The sequence below is a fragment of the Plectrocnemia conspersa genome, unplaced genomic scaffold (genome assembly GCF_051122295.1).
Source record: "Plectrocnemia conspersa isolate PC_06_02 unplaced genomic scaffold, ASM5112229v1 ptg000014l, whole genome shotgun sequence".
Lineage (NCBI taxonomy): Eukaryota > Metazoa > Arthropoda > Insecta > Trichoptera > Polycentropodidae > Plectrocnemia > Plectrocnemia conspersa.
In genome coordinates, this window is record NW_028277178.1 from 15,447,005 (window position 1) to 15,466,675 (window position 19,671).

Genomic DNA, 19,671 nt, shown 5'->3' on the forward strand with positions numbered 1-19,671 from the left:
TCGGGTTAAAAAAATATATCGAGTTCGCAATAGTGTCGAAGAAGAAGAAGAAGACTACCTGGACCTCTTAACAAAAACTCGATCCAATCAATTCTTAGGTTGAAAAAGGCCATAGATCGATCCCCCGATACATTTTAATGCAGTTAATCGCTTACGATATTCTAATCGCTCATCTGAAAGCGGTTTCTGTTTTGATCGGGATCATTAAATTAATTGACTTACTACGAGTGAACTGTAAAGCGTCGTCGCCGTCGAAAAAAACCTAATAGGTTTTCCCACGACGGAAGTTTCGATTAGAAAAACTTGTTTAATTTCATTACGGTCCGTTAAAAAATTGTTTTTTGATACAAGAAGAAACCGAACGGAGTGAAAAAAAGCGAACGCTCGTAGAGGAGAGGTAAAATTGACAGTGCGCAACGTGTTATTAAAACCGGGTGTTCATAAATTAATGGTGGGCTCGGACTGTTCGATAGCCACGTTACCATGTGAAATTATTGTATTATGATGAAGCTGTAAGGATTCGACGCAATATGAGAGATTTAGTTCGGTGCAAGTTCTCATGAAAATTTATTCATATTTTTTTAATTGACTGTTGATGGTGTAATTGTGAAATTCACTATTAATCAACAATCATATTATTTTTTTCAATTATGAATTTTAATATAGACTAAATATATATATATGAAATAATTAATAACACACAATTTGGAATAATAATACATACACTTACATAAGGCAGTGTTTCTCCTCATTTTGTGTCTCGAGTAGTACTTGTGAGCTTACCGGCTGAAACAAAATAAATAAAATGATTATAATATATAGATCATAAACTATAATGTATCGATAGTAATAAGTGTCAATTTGTCAACCTTAATATTAATGACATTACAGGAAGGACAATAAAACTGTGTGGTTTATTTTAGTTTATTTGGTTCTTGTCTATGTATTTATTTTACTACAAATCTAGCCTAGCTTGATAGGTGACTTATAATGTAATATAGAGTCTACTGATTTAATTATGTTTTGATAGCATTTATAATTTTTTAATACAACTACTTCTACGTGTGATGAGTATATAATAGCATTATTTTGATATGATTGAAGTAAATAACAATACCTATATTATAAAAATAGGATATTTTTATTATATAAGACCTTAAATTATAAACATAGGCGAAATTGTTTTGAGCCACAATTTACAACAAACCGGAATCCTTATCCCGATCGTACTCTACTTCTTTAAGTACAAGATATTTTTGCACTGATATCGAATCACTGATCACAAAGTGATTTTTTGTTGTTATTGTAAAAACTAAAGTTGTAATTGAAACCATTAGTAATGTTGGTTCAACTGTAGTCAAAAATAAATATTAAATTCTAAATGCGGCCCTTGACCATTTTTCTACGTGCGATGATGGTTCAAAAGGTTGGACACCTCTGAATTAAATAATACATTTAACCCACTTTGTTTGTTTTACATATACGATACATATTCGAACAGTGCCACATTTCACTTAGAGAAAATGAGACCTAGTCTTGTGAATACTGTAACTATTTTTTTTGTATTGATTGTGGTTAATACGTTATAACTAATACTGTTTTTTATTAATATCGAAGAAAATAACGTGCAGACTTTTTTTTTAAAACGAAAAGTTAAAAATAATCTGGTGATTTGCGACATGCAATGGCAATCAACGTTTTCTGATTAAAAATCACCATACTTGTTATAATGTATTTTAAAAACACAATACACGATATTAATAATATATACTAAAATGACTTAAAATAAATAGTAATATTATTAAAAAAATATGCAAAACAATCGTGAAGCAATGAAGCAAATAAATAACAGATATATGCATCACAAAATAGTACATAATTTATCTTAAGTCTTTCAATTGCTTTTTATTAGTAAAAAAAATATTCTCAGATTATTTTTTACTCAATAATAAAATATATATAAGTACAATAATAAATCATTTTTAAGTAATATTAAAAAAAATATTCATATTCGAGTTTTAAAATAAAATAATGTCATAAACCAATTACAAGGATTTTGACATACTGAAAAAAAAATTTTGCGAACCTAATAATTTTCGGTTTACGTTTTCACCATCCTTTATATCTTTTTATTATAACCTCATTGTTTTTAAAAATTAAAAATATGTTTATTTGGCATATTTATATATAATAACTACCATATATTTCCCACAATTGGTAAGTAGCAGCGCGCGATTGTTTTTCAATTTAAACCGCACGGTTGAAGGGGCACGCGCCGCCACTGGCTGTCGCTTGTCAGCAGCACCACTTTACGGGCATTTGTTAGCTGTCACTTTGCGGACACGCCATTTTACTTACACAAACAAACCCGCAAAAGAGGGGGGCGACCTACCGTCGCAATAACGACCTAATTAAACCCAAACCTCGAACGAGAAAAGTCAACTTTATCGCAAAAATAATTTCGACTCGTCCGTAGAGAAGCACGCGTGACCTTCTGCAGTCGGTTTAATGATGTTAAATTTAGTTCTGACATTACAGCCGTAAACGGTAGGCTATTTATCAATCTCGATAACGCAACATAAATGTATAGATTACAGTAATCTCGCTGACACTAATTGCGGATTAAACTTCTAACGGTACACAATATATTTACGATCGGCGATAAATTTCGTGAAAATCACAAAATGTTTAGTGTCTTTTCGTATATGATATATAAAACGTCCATTACATGGTTTATGGACAAAAATAGAATAATTATCCGCGGGCGTGATTTATGACAGGAGCGTCGGACGGCGCGTTATTTATTACACACTGAAACGTATTTTTCTTACGTGGAAAAATCGCTCGAACGGGTACGTTATTGCGATACAGAAATGTTATATACGTGGGTATATAAATTAAAACGATGAAAAGTATCATATTATACGCGCATGCGGCTCAAAACGTTTTGACACGTTGAAGAAGACAAGCGGCAACTTTTGACAAGTCTCCGCCCATAACGCGTTTGCTTCACAAATATGATGACACTTATTGAAAAACTGACTTAATATATGTATATTAATGTGGAGCTATCTTAAGATGTACCTTTACAATGTGTAGTAGCTATAAATAAATAAATAAATTATAATATCATACAACTAACGTTTATTGGAACATAGAAAATGACAAGAAACTGTATACTATTAATAACATCATTTATTATTATATAACGTACTTTTATTATGATATATTATGATACCTACTTAGTATGGATTTCTTTATTTTAATGTTAGTTTTAATCTCTAGATTAGAATAATGTTCTTTTTAAATGATTGCTAAAATAGTAAAATAATAAATACTTAAGTCTATAGTAATATCGGTTATCTAATATAATAACAAGTTATTATATTTGAATATTATTATAAAATAGAATACCAAGTAATAGAATAAAAATATTTAGTTTTCTACTCGTTTCTCTATGCGGGAAAACCGAGTGGAAAAACCCGACCCTTTGTTGTCGAATATCGAATCAAATAAAAATTCCACTTAGTATCCATGATCGCGTTGCGCTTCACGACTCTCTCCAGAAGTTTTCCAATAAAGGCTTCCCGGGCGCGGGGTCAGGGGTCGCGTTTCCATGGAGACGAATGGGCGTGGCCGTACCTGCGCCCCTTTTCATCCCCCGCACGCACGATGGGGTAGCCCGTTGGCACCCGCGCAGTTCGCTTAATTGCTTCAAAATATCTACTCTATATACGAGCTGAATTCGTTTATGCTTTCATATTTAGGCCCTTGATTGATTACACCCACTCGCTAATCGTATCGGCGTTTAATTGAATTTTTATATGAGCTCACGTCAGTCTATTAACGTCGTATTTATATTAAGAATGAGTCGAAATAGCTCAACTAATAGTCTAAAATAAAAATATACGCAAATGTTACACGAATAACTATTACTAATACAAATAATTAAAATGGGTTTAAAAAATATGTAAATAAATACATAAGAATACTCCAAACTAACTGTATGTAAAATAAATAATGGAAACTGTATATCTGACAGATTTTTACTGATATTTGATAGTAACACTTTCGACGAAACAATATAAGAAAGGTAAAATATTGTTAAACTATTATTCATTAAATGACATAATAATATTGATGATAATATTTATATTTTAAATAAAGAATGTTTTAACGAAAAAAAACATATTATAAACATTGTATATTAATATAATTTATTATATTATTGTACAATGCAAAGTGTTAAACCCAAGCTAAGCAACAATAAATGATCATATTGATCGGTCAACCAGTTTGTACTGTTGTTAATTTTTAACTTTAATCTAGGTAATAAATCAGTGAAATTATTTGGCTTATGGCTTAAGTCATCACAGTTATTTTCCAAATCATAAGTCACGAGTCAGTCGATCTTTTTAAGCTCTTATTAACTATATTGACATATGAATAAATACAAAAAATAATTCACTTTCGCTAGTGAAAAAATATGAAACATTTCATCTAATAATAAGTATATTATTATAGCTAAAAATACACACAAAAATGTGTAGCTTTTTATAAATATAGGCGCAAATAGTTGCAAACATTGCTAATAAAAGGCATGTTTTTACTTAGTTAGTTTTCATTGAATGGTCTCTTTTATCTTTAAATCAAGTGATTGCCTATATTTTTGTATAATTTTGGTATTTTAATAGAAAACTATAGTAAGCGTTGCTAAAGACAATGCATGCATATAAGTCTTATTTGCGAACTAAATTTGTACATTTTAAATAATGTTGCTGTATATTTTTTTGCTACAACAGCATAAAATTTAATGCTTCTTTGTATCAAAGCAATTCCAATTTAGATATTGTTTTATTGGATAACCTATATTTTTAAGATCATAAGAGTGAAAAATTTCTGATTATATTTATTGTTTTTTGTGCAACTTTAAGCAAAAAACATACAAGATAGATTTGTTTTCAAATTTAAGCCAAAATATATAAATGTCTTCAAAAATATAATTTCTACAAGCTCATAAGTTTAACATTGAATTGAATTTTAGTGTATATTATTTATGTACGTATTTATTTATTCAATAAAATTAGGGCTATTGTAATCTGACCTAATCTAACCTAATTCGTCACGATGATTCAAACCATAAAACATATAGCAATTTAAAAAATATAAATAAGTAGAAACATTAATAAAGGACAGATGCATTGTACCATTTGAACTAAACCAACTCCTCTTATGTGCCCGAAAAAATATCAAGATTAAACAGTCAGGCGGCCACTGCCAGAGAAGAGTTGGAAAGTGCTTTATTCCTAGTCTTTAGAGGAAGAACAGAGGACTCGACCAAGAACTATGATCGCCTTTTGGGACCAAGATTCATTTGGAGCTACTCGAGCACTAAAGCGTTGTAAACAATGCCTCTTAGCAATTTATAAAAGTATTTCATTATATAAAAACTTCTGTGAATTGACAATAAAACGCCCTAAAAATGAATCACTGGTAAAGAGGAATTCATAGTATCCGTATTTCTTCAAGAATAAATAAAGGAATTTAAGCTGTACTTTTTCGAGTCGCGATTCATTGCATTGCCTCATTACGCTAGATATCATAGAGCCGGCTTTTAGTATGCTGCGGACTAGAGCATCATAAAAAGTGCGCAATATTGAAATTTATTTAAATTAGCGTGCATTTCTCAAGATCAAAAATGAGGATCTTTATCAATCTGCTGTGAGTCTTAGCAACATGCAGAGTGAATTACCAGTGCTTCGAACGTTATGCAAAGATTCTTAGTATTTTTTTTAAAACATTGAGGTAAAATAAGACATCAACAATATCAGTTTCTTTAATTAATTTAAATATTTCCATCACCAACGGACTCAAATTTTTCTATTAAGACTGATGATAAAAAATTAACACCAAGGTAACAATTTGGGCAAAACTCGACGTTCCCTTTCCTTTGGCTGAACTGCGTTTATTTTTCCAGGCCAGTGCGTCGGTAAATAGCCGCGGCGGTGGCACGCGGTCCCCTGACACTGTTTTGTTCATTAGTCAACCGAAAATAGAGTAGAGAATGGGCGGGCCGAGCTAACCGCAACGTCGTGCCATGAAATATTTTCATAGTTGTCACACGCGAGCCGCCCCTGAGCCGGGACGCAGGGCCGCTACCGACGCTCGTTGCCCGGGGCCCTACAATTAATTCCAATTAATTTGAACGAATTTGGCAGCGGCGGTGGCGGTGGCTGTCTTGTTCACTTTTAAGCGTGTCACGCCGTCGTTTGTCAGGCGGACGACTAGTTAACAGATGTCAACGGGTCTATTTGATAATTTCTTTGTATGTATTAGAGACGCTGTCTAGTTAATAATAACGAACTGCGATTATGTTGTAAATGTGTACTTTCTAATTACGTATTTCTAATAAATATATTTAAAAAATTATTTTCAATCAACCTAAAAACTTTAAGCAGCTTAGAGTAACTATAGAATTGTATCATAATCATGTCAATAAGATGATGATAATGGAAACGAATAATCTGTTCTTGCTACACATGTTTTATTGAAAAAACAAGATTTAAGTTCGCCGACAAGTAAATTTTAGGCGTAACTCTCTGAAAAGCCCCCATACATTTTTGCAATATGACTACTCCTATGAAAAGCGTATTTTATCTGATTGATAATGTAGCTCTTAGATTACCAAAGCAAAGATAAGGCCGATTAGAGTAGTTGACAAAATCGTAAATAAATTTTTGTCATTAAAATACGACCTTCATTAAAATGTTTCAAGAAAGCATTCATATTTTCAAACATCTGTCACAGACCCACCATTTATTATGCAGCATTATAAAAAAATCAGTGGTTGTAAAACACACTTAAAAATATTTGTACAAATTTAGTTTTTAACAAAAAATGTCTCTGAAAATTCTCAAGAATTTTTTGAAAAGAAACACTAGTTCTATGTTCAACAAACATATACAATATTGTTGCTCTAACATTTGTTTTATCATGATTGAATCATTGCAGTGTTCTACAGCAAAATACTAATTGTTTCAAGTATATTTTTAGCTTGTTTGTGTCTTAGTCTGTTTTGAGAACCACTCGTGTGTGAGAGAAAAACATAAAAATATGCGATAAAAAGGAGCAACGGACGACACATGACACCCTCCTGCGAGCATTTTCCGGTCTTTTGTTGAGTCCTGTTTTTACTTCCTGTTAGTACACCCTATCGCTCCACAATGGTCCCAATGGCGAAAAGATTTATATTGCGATGCACCCCATTTTTTATATCTCTCTTCAAATTAGGATTGGATCTTCATGTTTCTATTACTATGTATGACAATAAAAAATAACGTTGCGTGTTCTGGTGGATTGAATAAAAAAATCTATTATATTTTCGGTATAAAAGTATCGATGGAATTGATATGGGACCGTGACATCTTGTGAACGATAGATGCATGCGTAACACGAACACGTCACTTTTGTGTTTATAGATATAGTATATTAAAAAAAATATTCTTTTTTGTTACATATAATAGATTTTTTAGGAGAAATACAATTTCTAATATGTATCGAACAGCATTAAAGACAATATCACAATAATAAAGAGCTTAATATTAATATTGAGCCAATAAAAGATACTGCAGCTAATTGTACCCCACTTGGGAGTGACGTTTAAACAGTGAAAGGAGATCTGGAAAATGTGATAACGTGACACTTGACGATGCTGAAAGGTAGTTGATTGTCGATCGACTACATCTACAGCAACACCAGGTCTTTCTGTAATGAGAGTGATTCAGAATTTGTACGAAAACTCATCAGCATATAGTTAATATTCAGTGTTATTAATTGTCGTTTGTTTCGTTAATAAAGATAAAAAAAAAAGAGCAACGGACCCAGATTGGATCACTGTGGTACTACAGAATAAACGAAATACTCATCAGAGCGACGATTGCCATTAATATATTTTATTCATTACTAATCTTTGATAATAGTTTTGTGTATGTAGCCTGCAATATATGTTCTGATAAGCTGTGCTATAATAAATCATTTCAATATAAAAAATGTTATAATTTAATAAATTAACACATCTCGAAAAATGATTGCGTTAATAATTGGAAATATTGCATAGACCAATTTATGACTAGACTTATAATACGTTCTGGGTTCGCACTATTAATAGGGATCGGGATTGTCTCGGATTTACAAAATTCCGTGATGCCCTTTTTTTAGCCCCTTCAACATCCCAAATTGAATTTTTTTTCTGAGATTACTATTAGATCTTCATAATTATGTTAAGCCTACTTATAACATATGTGTCTCGAATCACCAATAACTACCAGAAAAAAACTTATCTTTGTTTGGAAAGGACACGCTTTACTCTGCGCATAATACTATTGTTTTTCTACTCTTTAATTATAGATTGTAGGAGTGACTATCTGGACCATTTCTGTTTTAAGGCGTAAATACACTTTGTGGGGGTGTCCAAGAACCGATGCAATTGGCTCGCAAACATCCTGCAATTTGCAAGAGCTGTCTCGAATTAGCATTATAAAATATGTGACACTTGGTCACAGAGGGAGAGACGAGCCAGAACACAACATTGACACGAGACAAATCAGCAGATTGTCTAGCATCATCACGGGAACACACACAGATGCTCCACGAAATCACAGCAGATAATAATATAACTCGACACGCCAGCGAAAACTCCCCGACATCCAAAACCAACGCGACACCTACATTTCTCTATATATGGGATAATTTAAATACGTTTATAAAATAAACTATTACCAGTTTTTTCCGGCATATATTTTGGCTGCAAAGTTACACCTCTTTTACATATTTTTAAAATACATTTAATTAAATAAAAACGTGGGTATTGTATTTATAATAAAAAATATTAATTTTCTAAAAGTAAGTTCAGATGCAAGAAAATCGGAAAATGTATAGCACTTAATATTTTATTACATCTGACACACCCAAATATACTCGTCCATGCATCAGTGTCATAGCTACAATAAAACAGCGGTCATTTTTGATATATGGATGCGATTTTTCATAAACTCCACCCTGATCCACGCAAACTTGTCGCACTCGAGTCCGGGGCGTCGGCCAATTTTTTAATAACCGCGCGAATCGGTCTCGTTTCTATTTTGGACCTTCAAAAGCTCGTAACTCATCGATTCGGCTGGCTAGCACATCAATCACCGATTGTTTTAATAATCGACCTGTTGCCGTAACGGAACCCGAACGGAACTGTGTAATTATACTTAGCCCGATATAAATCAATCAAACGCGAGCGCGGACTTGTCCTGGCTCAATATCGGACTAGAGTAATCTTGGATAGCAAAAAAAAGGAAAGTTAATTAGTAGAGAAAATATATAATAATTGGAGTATAAAGAAAAATTAATTAATTTGTTTGTAAACGGAAATTGTATTATCGTGCCTTAATTGGCAAAATATAATATGTGATACTTATGGTATGCCCATTTTCTCACAGTCATTTGGTCAATGTCATGATCACGAAATGATGGCTTCCGCTGCTTTGCTTTTGTAATTATACGTCGTTGAATAATGAATTATAGGCATTTTGCTTTCCGCCTATATGCAAGTAAGTACCATAATACCAATAATTAAGATATAAATGTGTTTTTCAAATATCTTTACTGCTCGGATTGATGCTAGACAAAAAAATGATCTGATACATCATTTTATATATAATTTATTTTTAATACAATATAAATAATAATCAAAATATAAAAAATAGTAACCCATCCCTGAAAAGTCTGTGACAGTTCTACAATACTTTTTGACGATTTAATAACATTTTTTCTGTAAGTTAATATTACTTAATTTTATTTAAAACTTTCGGTTAAACGTAAACTAAAACTTATATTTAAGTTTTGAAAACATACCATTGTTATATATATATTTTCAAAACATTATTTAAAGCAATTGTAATATGAAATAACTCAAAAATGTTGTTGAAAAATACTGAAGTCTTAAAAATATACTCTCGTATTCATTCAATGCGATGCTACCGCAATAGTAAGCTTAATACGAGGCTACCATCGGTTTAGTTCTCGTTTTCACAAGTTGTCTGGGCGCACACAGTAAAATATCGACCCGCACCGATATACTACAAGTAGCGTTGGGAGCCAGTTCCAGATCTCCTTTGCTCTCTCAAATTACCGTAATTATCGCGAGCCGCTCCCCTGAGCATCCGCAAACATGAGAGCGTGCGCTCATCTCGCATCGCCACTTAGAGACGTAGGTACTGTACATAGTATCTCTTGAAGATGCTGTGCGCCGAGACCGTTCACCGAGACGAGAGCACTGCATATGTCACGTGCACTCGGACGTAATCACTGCTATTAAGACATCACGACCGTGCGTGCAAACTTGCCGAAAATTACAATAATCCGACGCCCAATATTGGCTTTAATGGGCGGCGGTGTAAATAATCCGGGCGATGGCTTGGATCATCTCTAATCAGGGGTAGGATTGATTTTTAGAAGCATGGGTATTAAAGCCCTTGATTCGAATAATTTAATATGTCCTTGAACAACGCACTTTACTTCACAACATTTTTGAAAGGGTAAACATTAACAGCGAACAAAAGTAGATCTTAACATAAAAATGCGATATTTAAAAATATTGAATTAAAATTACGCTACTTATAAATGCACAAAGGGACTGTAATGCTGTAGAAAAAAAAATATTTCTAAACAATGTAGGAACTTAGTAGTACTGGAAATCAATATGATATGATCCATAAAAAAAAGATCTGGGTTCGAATCCCATATGGACCTTAAAGTTTTATAATTTTTATCGTGTCTGAGAGATCGGAATTAGTGACTAATTCATAATTATAAATTCGATCGAACATCATAGATTAGGTTTTCTTAGATTTTCCTGATCTTGCGGATAAATAATTAAAATGAAATTGAGTTAGCTAGTGCATAGTGACATACATTAATTGTAAGCTATAATAATAGCTTATAATTAGTAGCATATATTTAGCCTTGTGTCTCACTACTATTCTTTTAAACAGAAAAAATATGCTAGCATAATCTATGTATGTATATAAATTTATATAAAACTATATTCCTACAATCTTATATAATTTGGTCATGTTTAAAACATAGGTAACCTACTTCCTAAAAGACAATAATAAAATAGCTCAAAACCAACTAATATCTAATACAATTGAGTAAAATATAATCACTCTACTATATCCCATGCTTTATTTCGCTATAACTAAGTTTTTATTTTTATGTCTTTATTATTTCTAGTTAACGCTTTACCGATAAATATGATTATATATACGTATATATTGGTCTATAGCAGGAGTGGCCAGTGCATCAATCGCGATCGACCAGTCGACCGCAAAATTATTCTGAGTCGCCCGCATATTTGTATGAGATACGTTTTATCTTGTGCTGAAGCGATTGTGTAGGGAATATAACAGTAAATATAACATGAATAGCTTCCTCTAACCATTCAAAGGATTGTTCAGGTTTTATTTTAAACTCAGGCCGAGTATGCTAGTAAAAATAAATATGAAATAAAATTAGGGGTGATAGTAAGCCGCGTTTTTGCGGAACGCTCTTTAGTTTCAAAATTTTGGCATTTCTACTTGATATAAATATAATTCATTTTTAGAATGTTTTGCGTATTATTTAAATACTGCAAGCATTATGAATTGTATGAATCAATCCTTTTGTAGCTTTAGCTGTATTTTATTTTGAAAATGTATGAGATAGCAACGAACGAGCGCGTTGCGAGGCAAAAGTATTGATGTGTATAAAATGACAATGTACGATAGTAAGGAAAATATCATACATTGTTAAAACACATGACTAATATATTGTATACGTTATTATTGTTTTTATAAAAAAATCTAGTATCTAATATTAAATATGGAATAAAATTTTCTCTAACGGTTAGTTCAATAAAATATGTATCAGCTTAACAATAATTCATATTGCGTAACACATAAATAAGTATTAAAGATAAAATCTTTTAACATTGACTAATTTTATTTTATAGAAAAAACAATTACGTTCTAATGTTTTATAAAATAATAGTTTTTTATGAATAATAATCACTTAGAATATCTTTAAAACCAATTTTAATTGACGTTAAGTCGCCGTTGCGGTTCCAAAGTGACACCTGCGCCCCGCATTCGATTCGAGCATTCAAAAGTACAAAAAAGATTAATGAGGGCTACTAAACAGCTTTTAAATAAGGGCGAATAACTCCGCCGACCATTAACCGCAACGATACCTACACATTTTTCAAAGCTTCGCCAAAGATGACACTTTGACACGCGTTCCGTTTTATTCCACCGCTTAATGATAGACTTGCGGTAATTGCGACTTCCGCCTCGGACAATTAAGACTGGATAGCACACCGGTAAGGTCAATCATCTGATCAAGAGCTATAGGGAAGAAGTGTACGGCACACCGTCTTACTATCCAGCATCTAATCTCGACATCTCGGCGCAGAAAGCAGACGCCCAACGAGCAAATAAATTGCCGTCGACGGACGCGAAAACAATGCGAAACCACCGTCGGCTATTACGTTGCGGTGACCACGTCTTATTTGGAAATTTTATCGATTAATTTGATATTAAGAAATATATTTTTAAAACCTAAGTTAACTAAGAATAAATATTCAGAAAAATAATCGACATAAGCACCAAAATAGACTCGAAGATATTTGGAAAGTAAAGATGCAAGTCTAAAAAATATTTATAAATCATAATATTTTTACATGCCCTCAATTTATTCAGTGAACAAATTAATTAAGTTTATCGATAACAACATCATATATGTGTTGCACATGCGTTTATGCAGCCCACAACGCCCGCAGTTGCTAAAACCAAAATTAAACCGATTTTTTCATTTTAATTGAATGAGCTTAACTCCACTTCTTAACATTAACACAAAAATAATAATTCATACATTAATTACACGACACCATATTGCTACGTTCTGAGAACATAAATAAAAATGATGCATTTCAACTTGTTAGGAATTGACAGGGTCATTTTTAACAACTGTAACTAGTGCTTCTTATCAAGGAAAATACAAAATTTTAATTTCCTATTTTACATAAAATGTTTTTTTTTTGCTAAAAATTAAATTTATAATATTATTTGCAAATGGTTTCGCAATTTCACAGCTGCATTCTGAGCAGGTAGTACAGAAAGAGGCATATATTTCCGATTAACACTCCGAAAACATTGTTCAAGAAAATAAGATCTATGACCGACTCTATGAATTAAAATTAGCAAATATTTCGTTTCGACTTCCTTGAACATTTTCAGGTCAAAAAAAATGAAAGCGCACGAATGATCATATTATTAAGGCTTTGGCAAGGATTTGTTCACCGGATAAATGAAACAAAAGTCAATATTTTTATGTAACTGCTCTAAGTCATAGCATGTTGCCATTTTTTTGTTAAATACGAGTAATAATTTCATGTAGTGGAAAGTGGCCGTTGATTAAAAAGCCATTAAATATTTTAGTCAAAATTATAATAATATATCGTATATGAATTTGATACAAATTAATAATGTAATAATTATGTACTCGTATGTTTTAATAAATGTTTTACCATTCTTCACGTTCGATTATGAGTATAATTTACATGCATGAATATTGACCCAAATTATTGTAAATAAAATTAGCGAAAAGATTTTCCATATACAAAAATATTTTCTGTATAAAATACAGCGTACTCTCGATTATCCGGGTGCGGATTATCCATGCTTGAAATAAATATATTTTTTAAATGAAAATAAGGGCTTTTGTTGCTATATATATAACAAACAGTAAAAAGACTGAAGTAGAAAATCTTATTGTTGATTATTATAACTAAATCTTCAAAGATTGCTTCTAACTAAATGGGTTAATGATGTGAAAGATTTTAAAGTAAAGGAATATTGTGCTCATTCTCATCCGAATAAAAGTATATTGATAACTAACAACGGTCTATGGCTGCAAAACTTTTACCACCTAATGTTACAAGTTTAATTCAACCAATGGACCAAGGGGTTATTTCAGCAATAAAATGACTTTTTTGTGCTAGTCTTCTCAAAACTATTGCTGAAGAAAATGATGGCTTAGTTAATTTCTGGAAAAAAATGACGTCGTTGGATATTATACATGACAGAGCACAATCTTAGGCCAAAAGTAAATCCTGTAACACTTGTTCGATCCTGAAGAAAGATTCTTTCTAACGTGGAAATAGATGTACTGGATTCTGAAGAAGCTGAGGCAAGCAATATTTAAATATATAGAATAATATAAATTTAAAACGCTTTTAACATGGCAATACTGCGTAGATTGCGATTAATATGATCTGTTTGTTTAATGCTTGAATGATATGGATATCGTTTCTACTGTCACTCATAAAGAAGAGAAAGGGAGTGATAGTTAAAATGTAAGTGAATAAAATACTACAAAGTACATTAGTCACAAGACAGCACTGACTTTTGTTGAAACTTTACTGCACTACATTTCACAAAGAGGATTCGAATATAACGTTATAATAGCTCTTAGAAAAATTCGTACTGATATTCAAAAATGATTGATAGATTCTCAAATGCAAACAAGAATCACAGATCTTCTTAATAAATAAAAATATGATAATCTGTGTTGTAAATATATTATATATATTTAAAAGCCCTCCTCCCCAGCATTAGCACGCAAAATCTGTAGGTATATGTATCAAGTTTTTTTAATACATATAAGATACTCTTTATGAGCTGTATTAGCTAATTTTTAGAGAATTTTAAATACCAAATACAATTAAAAACAATACCTGTAACTGAGACGGAAATGTCAGTGTTGGCAAAAGTACAAAAAAGCTTCTATTTTTACTAGCCTTAAATCTAAACTTTCAGAATATTCTCGTATAATAACATTTAATTGTAATCTCAACTTAATGGATTATTAGTGTAAAGATATACAATTTATATTTACTTGCTATTCTCACAAAACCATCAACATTTAAAGATGTTTTAAATTTTGCATTATATTATAAAAAAAAAAATTACAACAGATTCAAAGATATTTAAGAACCTCTGTAAATTTTAAGATTCTCAGAGACTATTATAGCAAAGATCAAAAAATCACTATTAAAATACAAAATAAATTGATTGCAATGTGTTACAAGAACATTCTTACTTTAAATTAATATTTACATTTGTCATATTTGCGTTAAAAATATTTTAATAATATACATTAGTGTATTAAAATAAAATATTGCAGTGAACAAAAAATATGAAAATAAAGTATCTATAAAAAAATTAAATTTTTACCACAAAGATATGAAAGTATGATTTTCATAATAATATATTTCAAATTATACGCTAATTTCAAAAATAAAATTTTCAATTACAGTAAACATTAAGTGCTAATAATCGAGTAGTAACCCTGTATAATAGTCATCGTGTCCATTACATTATAAACAGATCAAAGCTCGACGACCAGTCTGTCGCTGACATCACAGAGCATAGACCAGCTCGTTCAGATGATTAACTGCGTTCTTAGACTAAACGCGAAATTGCCATAAACAATCGGCAGCCATTAAATAATTAGCGCATCTTAGCGACCGTGGGGGAGAAACACAGAGAGATGATTGGCCATAATTCAGCAATTTCAACGGTTATTATTGGCTGGAAAAGCCGTAGAGCTGTGAAATGCTGACGAGCCGCGATTAAATCGATGCTGCTCAAGTTCAACGAGTTGCCTCGTGCTGATCTCTCCCGATATGGCGCATCATATAGTAAGCACGTGCTGACCCCGCGGCCCTTTTTGCCCGCGGACCTCTGACAGCAACCACCATAAAACGGTCGAATTTTAAGGGAATTTGCCGTATTAAATTATTACAATATATGTGCGCCATTTTGGGCTTTGAATTATCGGACAAATTATACATTATTTATTGCCGTTCAGAGTTTACGAAGGTTAAGATGAGTTAACGTTCGGCGTTAGGTTTTGGAAATTACAAAAAAATAATTTTAGAAAACAGAAATATTTGGTATATAAAATAATTTGATAATTTTAAATATATTATACATATAGTCTTTTTATAAAACAAATTTGTTTCGTATCAAGATATCAAAACCTTAACCTTTGTAATAAAAAAACTTTTACAAAATAAAAATACATACCGCAAAGCATTGAAAAAAATGAACATTTTTTCATGCGAGACATCAATAGTAATTTATTAAATTTTAATTAACACATATATTGCTTTAGCAATACATAAAAAAATCATTAAAATCCATTTGCTATTTTTGACTAACCTGTATATGCAAAATAAAATTATTAAGAAAAAAAATATTGATCTACTATAGTTCAAACTATTCCGGCTATTTGTGTATGTTCAGCTGAAGAAGCAATTTAAAACGGCGATTACTTATCAAGTTTATATAGTATTTAAATAATCAACTTAATCACACGCAATCTGATCATTTATCATTTTTATTTTATACTGAAATTAACATACTAAGATAAGTATGATTGATCGCGCGATTGTCTGAATCAAAATTTCTTCATTAATCTAATTTTATAGTACGTTTATACAGGATGGATATTATTATCATAGTACGGAATATTATGTATGTGTTACAGTGAAGTTATATTTTCACTAGTATTAATATAAATTCACAAGTCAATATCAGTAAAATTATATTTATTCACTGCGTAGATGATGCGCAAAAATGTAATTTATCTGATAAACGCTGCTCTGATGAATATTTCGCTATTTTCGTTTTGTTAGGTTTGGGTTTGAACAGCAAATGGACCTTTTGCTACTGTCAAATTGAGTTTAACGAGAGCTTAGAGCAGCATATTATTTCACGGTTAAATTATTTTTTCGCAATTATAAATATATATCTACCGGTGAAAATGTATTCGGATATGATTTAACTAAAACGCCAGTGAAAATAAATAACACATTCATTGTATAACCAAAATATTATAACACAATTACATTTTTCCCATTCACGCGCTAGAGCTATTTTTGTAACTTAATGAAGCACAAATTTGTGTGTAGCTAAGCAGTCGTTAGTTTGAGGCGACGCTAACTAGAATGCGGCCCTGTTCGCGTGAATTATGGCAGGGGTGGACAAGGGCCGAACTGGGCGTGTCGCGACGCATTGTTGTCTGGCTGACGAACGACGCGTCACGTCACGCGCCGAGACGTCACTTCGTCATTCTTATTTCAGGATATGTTTCAGACTGAGAATTTCATTCGCAACATTCTCACACTTGGCGCGTTCGCTAATTTAGAATACATCGTCCGTGTCGTCCTTTGCGAGACCAAATTATAATACGTTTGAATGGAACTTATATTTTGTTTCGGATACAGATTTTCGTTTAAAATATCAGATACTTTTTTACACTGACAAATATTTTTTTGCTACATAGATAACATATGTATATGTGATATTTACACGTGCTATAAAAAAAATCTAATGACTAAATTCTACTTTAACTTGCCAAAAGTGCAGGCTTAAAAAATAACAATAACAGTACAATTGTTAAAAAATAAATATTGTAATGTATACAATAAGAAAAATCTGGTTTAATTTATAAGCAAAGGTTATACAGGGTTAGAATATATCTTTCTTCAAATGTTATCCAATATAAATACGACTATAAAGTATATATTCCATTTTAGAGTGTAGATTCTATAGTTATGGAATTCATAGAAATACTGTGACAAAATATAGCTGTTTGTTATTTTGCTTTTTCATTATTAGTTTGTTATTTATATTAAATTTATGAGTACTTTTTAATAAATATATTTAAATATTGTTATAAGTATTTTATAATTTGTAAGTTTTAATTTATAAAGAGAATATAATTCTAAGGACAAAAATGATTCATGGGAAAATAAGTTTAAAAAACGATTAACAAGACATGACACAATTTTTTTTATGAAAAATACAGTCACATGTTGCTTACTCAATTGACTCGTTAAGTGATAAGATCTGATAAATATTTTATCATAATAATATAAATGAATATATAAATTATGGTAATATTAAATTATTTAATAACTTGTAAAATGTATCGTTTCTAAAATAAATTATTATTATATATTCCTTTAAATATTTTTTTGAGAAAACATGGAACAATAAAAATCATTAAAAAAATGTATATGTGTGCCCTATGCGATACAAACCACAATAAAAAATAAGTGCACCTATTCAAGTCAAATTATCCACATTTCGTTTTTTTCTGTCATTCTTCACACTAATCCATTTGGTTCTAATTTCGATCACCGCTTATTCACGAACGTAACGTGTTTGTGTCATATCAGCGTTTTATATCTGTATTCGAATATATCGGCAGTTTAAAACCGGTAATTACGAATTATGGACCTTAATTGGAACATATCGAAATAAACTTAAGTGTTATGGTTAATTTCTATGGAAATTATTAGTCGCGCGCCATAATGAGCATTCTCCTAATTCGACTCGCGTGTCCATGGACATTCACCACGTAACGAAACTAATTTGTCGCGTAAATTACCAAATATCGTATTGGATATGTACAACATGTACCAAAAAATTATAACACTTTATAACACTATTAAATCATAATTATTTTAAACATCACAAAAAACCCATTGGATCTATTATGTTCGTCGTTAACCGGCTACCAGGTGAAAAGTTTGATACGTCGCACCTGTATTCGAATTATTTATAATCGTGAAAGTGTACACGTGAACAAAACATTACGGAGTGGACAAAAAGTGGAAGCCGAAAAGATACGCCGCATCCCCCCGGGCTCCGACACTTTGTGTACGATGACATTGAAATATGAATTTGGAAGTACACGTCAAAATTGAGCGATCACGAACCGGCCCTGTCATTAAGTGTATTCATGAGCGACCAAATTGAATAGCTACCATTTTTGCTAGCAATCTTTATGAATTATAGACTGCTGGTATTAGATTCGCGAAAATTTAAAAATAGCGTTTCTAAAAATATATTATAATATTTTCCATGGCACTACAAAAATATTTCTTTTTACATTTTTTCCACATTGACACCACTGTGATGAGCATGGCAATAATTGTCAGCCATAATGGATGCGTAATTTATGTTTGACAACCAAGTATTGATGACGTATTATGACAAGTATTTTTTTGTTCGCGAAAATGTGAAATATTTTTGTTATATTTTTTGGTATAAATTTTTTTTTAATTGTTGCTATTTGAAAGCTAATATGCATTTTTTTAAATTAATTAGCATTTTTTGTGTATATAACATGTTAAAATGGTTCTTATTTTTTATAGTTAACGCGTCCTTTCTATTAAATATCGGTCTAATGGTCACAATGACGAAAAGCCATTTAGAGCGAAGTTTAATAATGCTATGTACATCAAATATAAACAATTTACATCATTTGAATCCTGACAGGACTAAGTAAATGTCTCAATATCAAGTGGACCACAACGATCAACTGAGAGAAAGAAGAGATATCAGAATATTTGAAATACGGGCTATTATTGCTTTTTCAATTTGAGAAACATTATTTTTAATGAAAAAATCTATTATTAATCGTGTACAATACACGCGTACATTTCACATGCACAATGCCCCTCGTTTAATAAATCTCCATTTAGACGCGAGAGAGGCCCTATTGTTTATA

The 19,671-nt window shown here is 31.4% G+C and overlaps 1 protein-coding gene across 2 annotated transcripts in view; it reads right to left on the reverse strand.

Moving 5' to 3' along the window:
• Nucleotides 1–19,671, reverse strand: part of Sp1 (transcription factor Sp8) — a 157,629-nt gene that overhangs the window by 96,266 nt on the left and 41,692 nt on the right. For both annotated transcript variants that reach the window (XM_088204133.1, XM_088204131.1), the window contains exon 2: nucleotides 731–786. The gene's annotated coding sequence lies outside the window, so the exon portion shown is untranslated. The remainder of the gene's footprint in view (nucleotides 1–730; nucleotides 787–19,671) is intronic.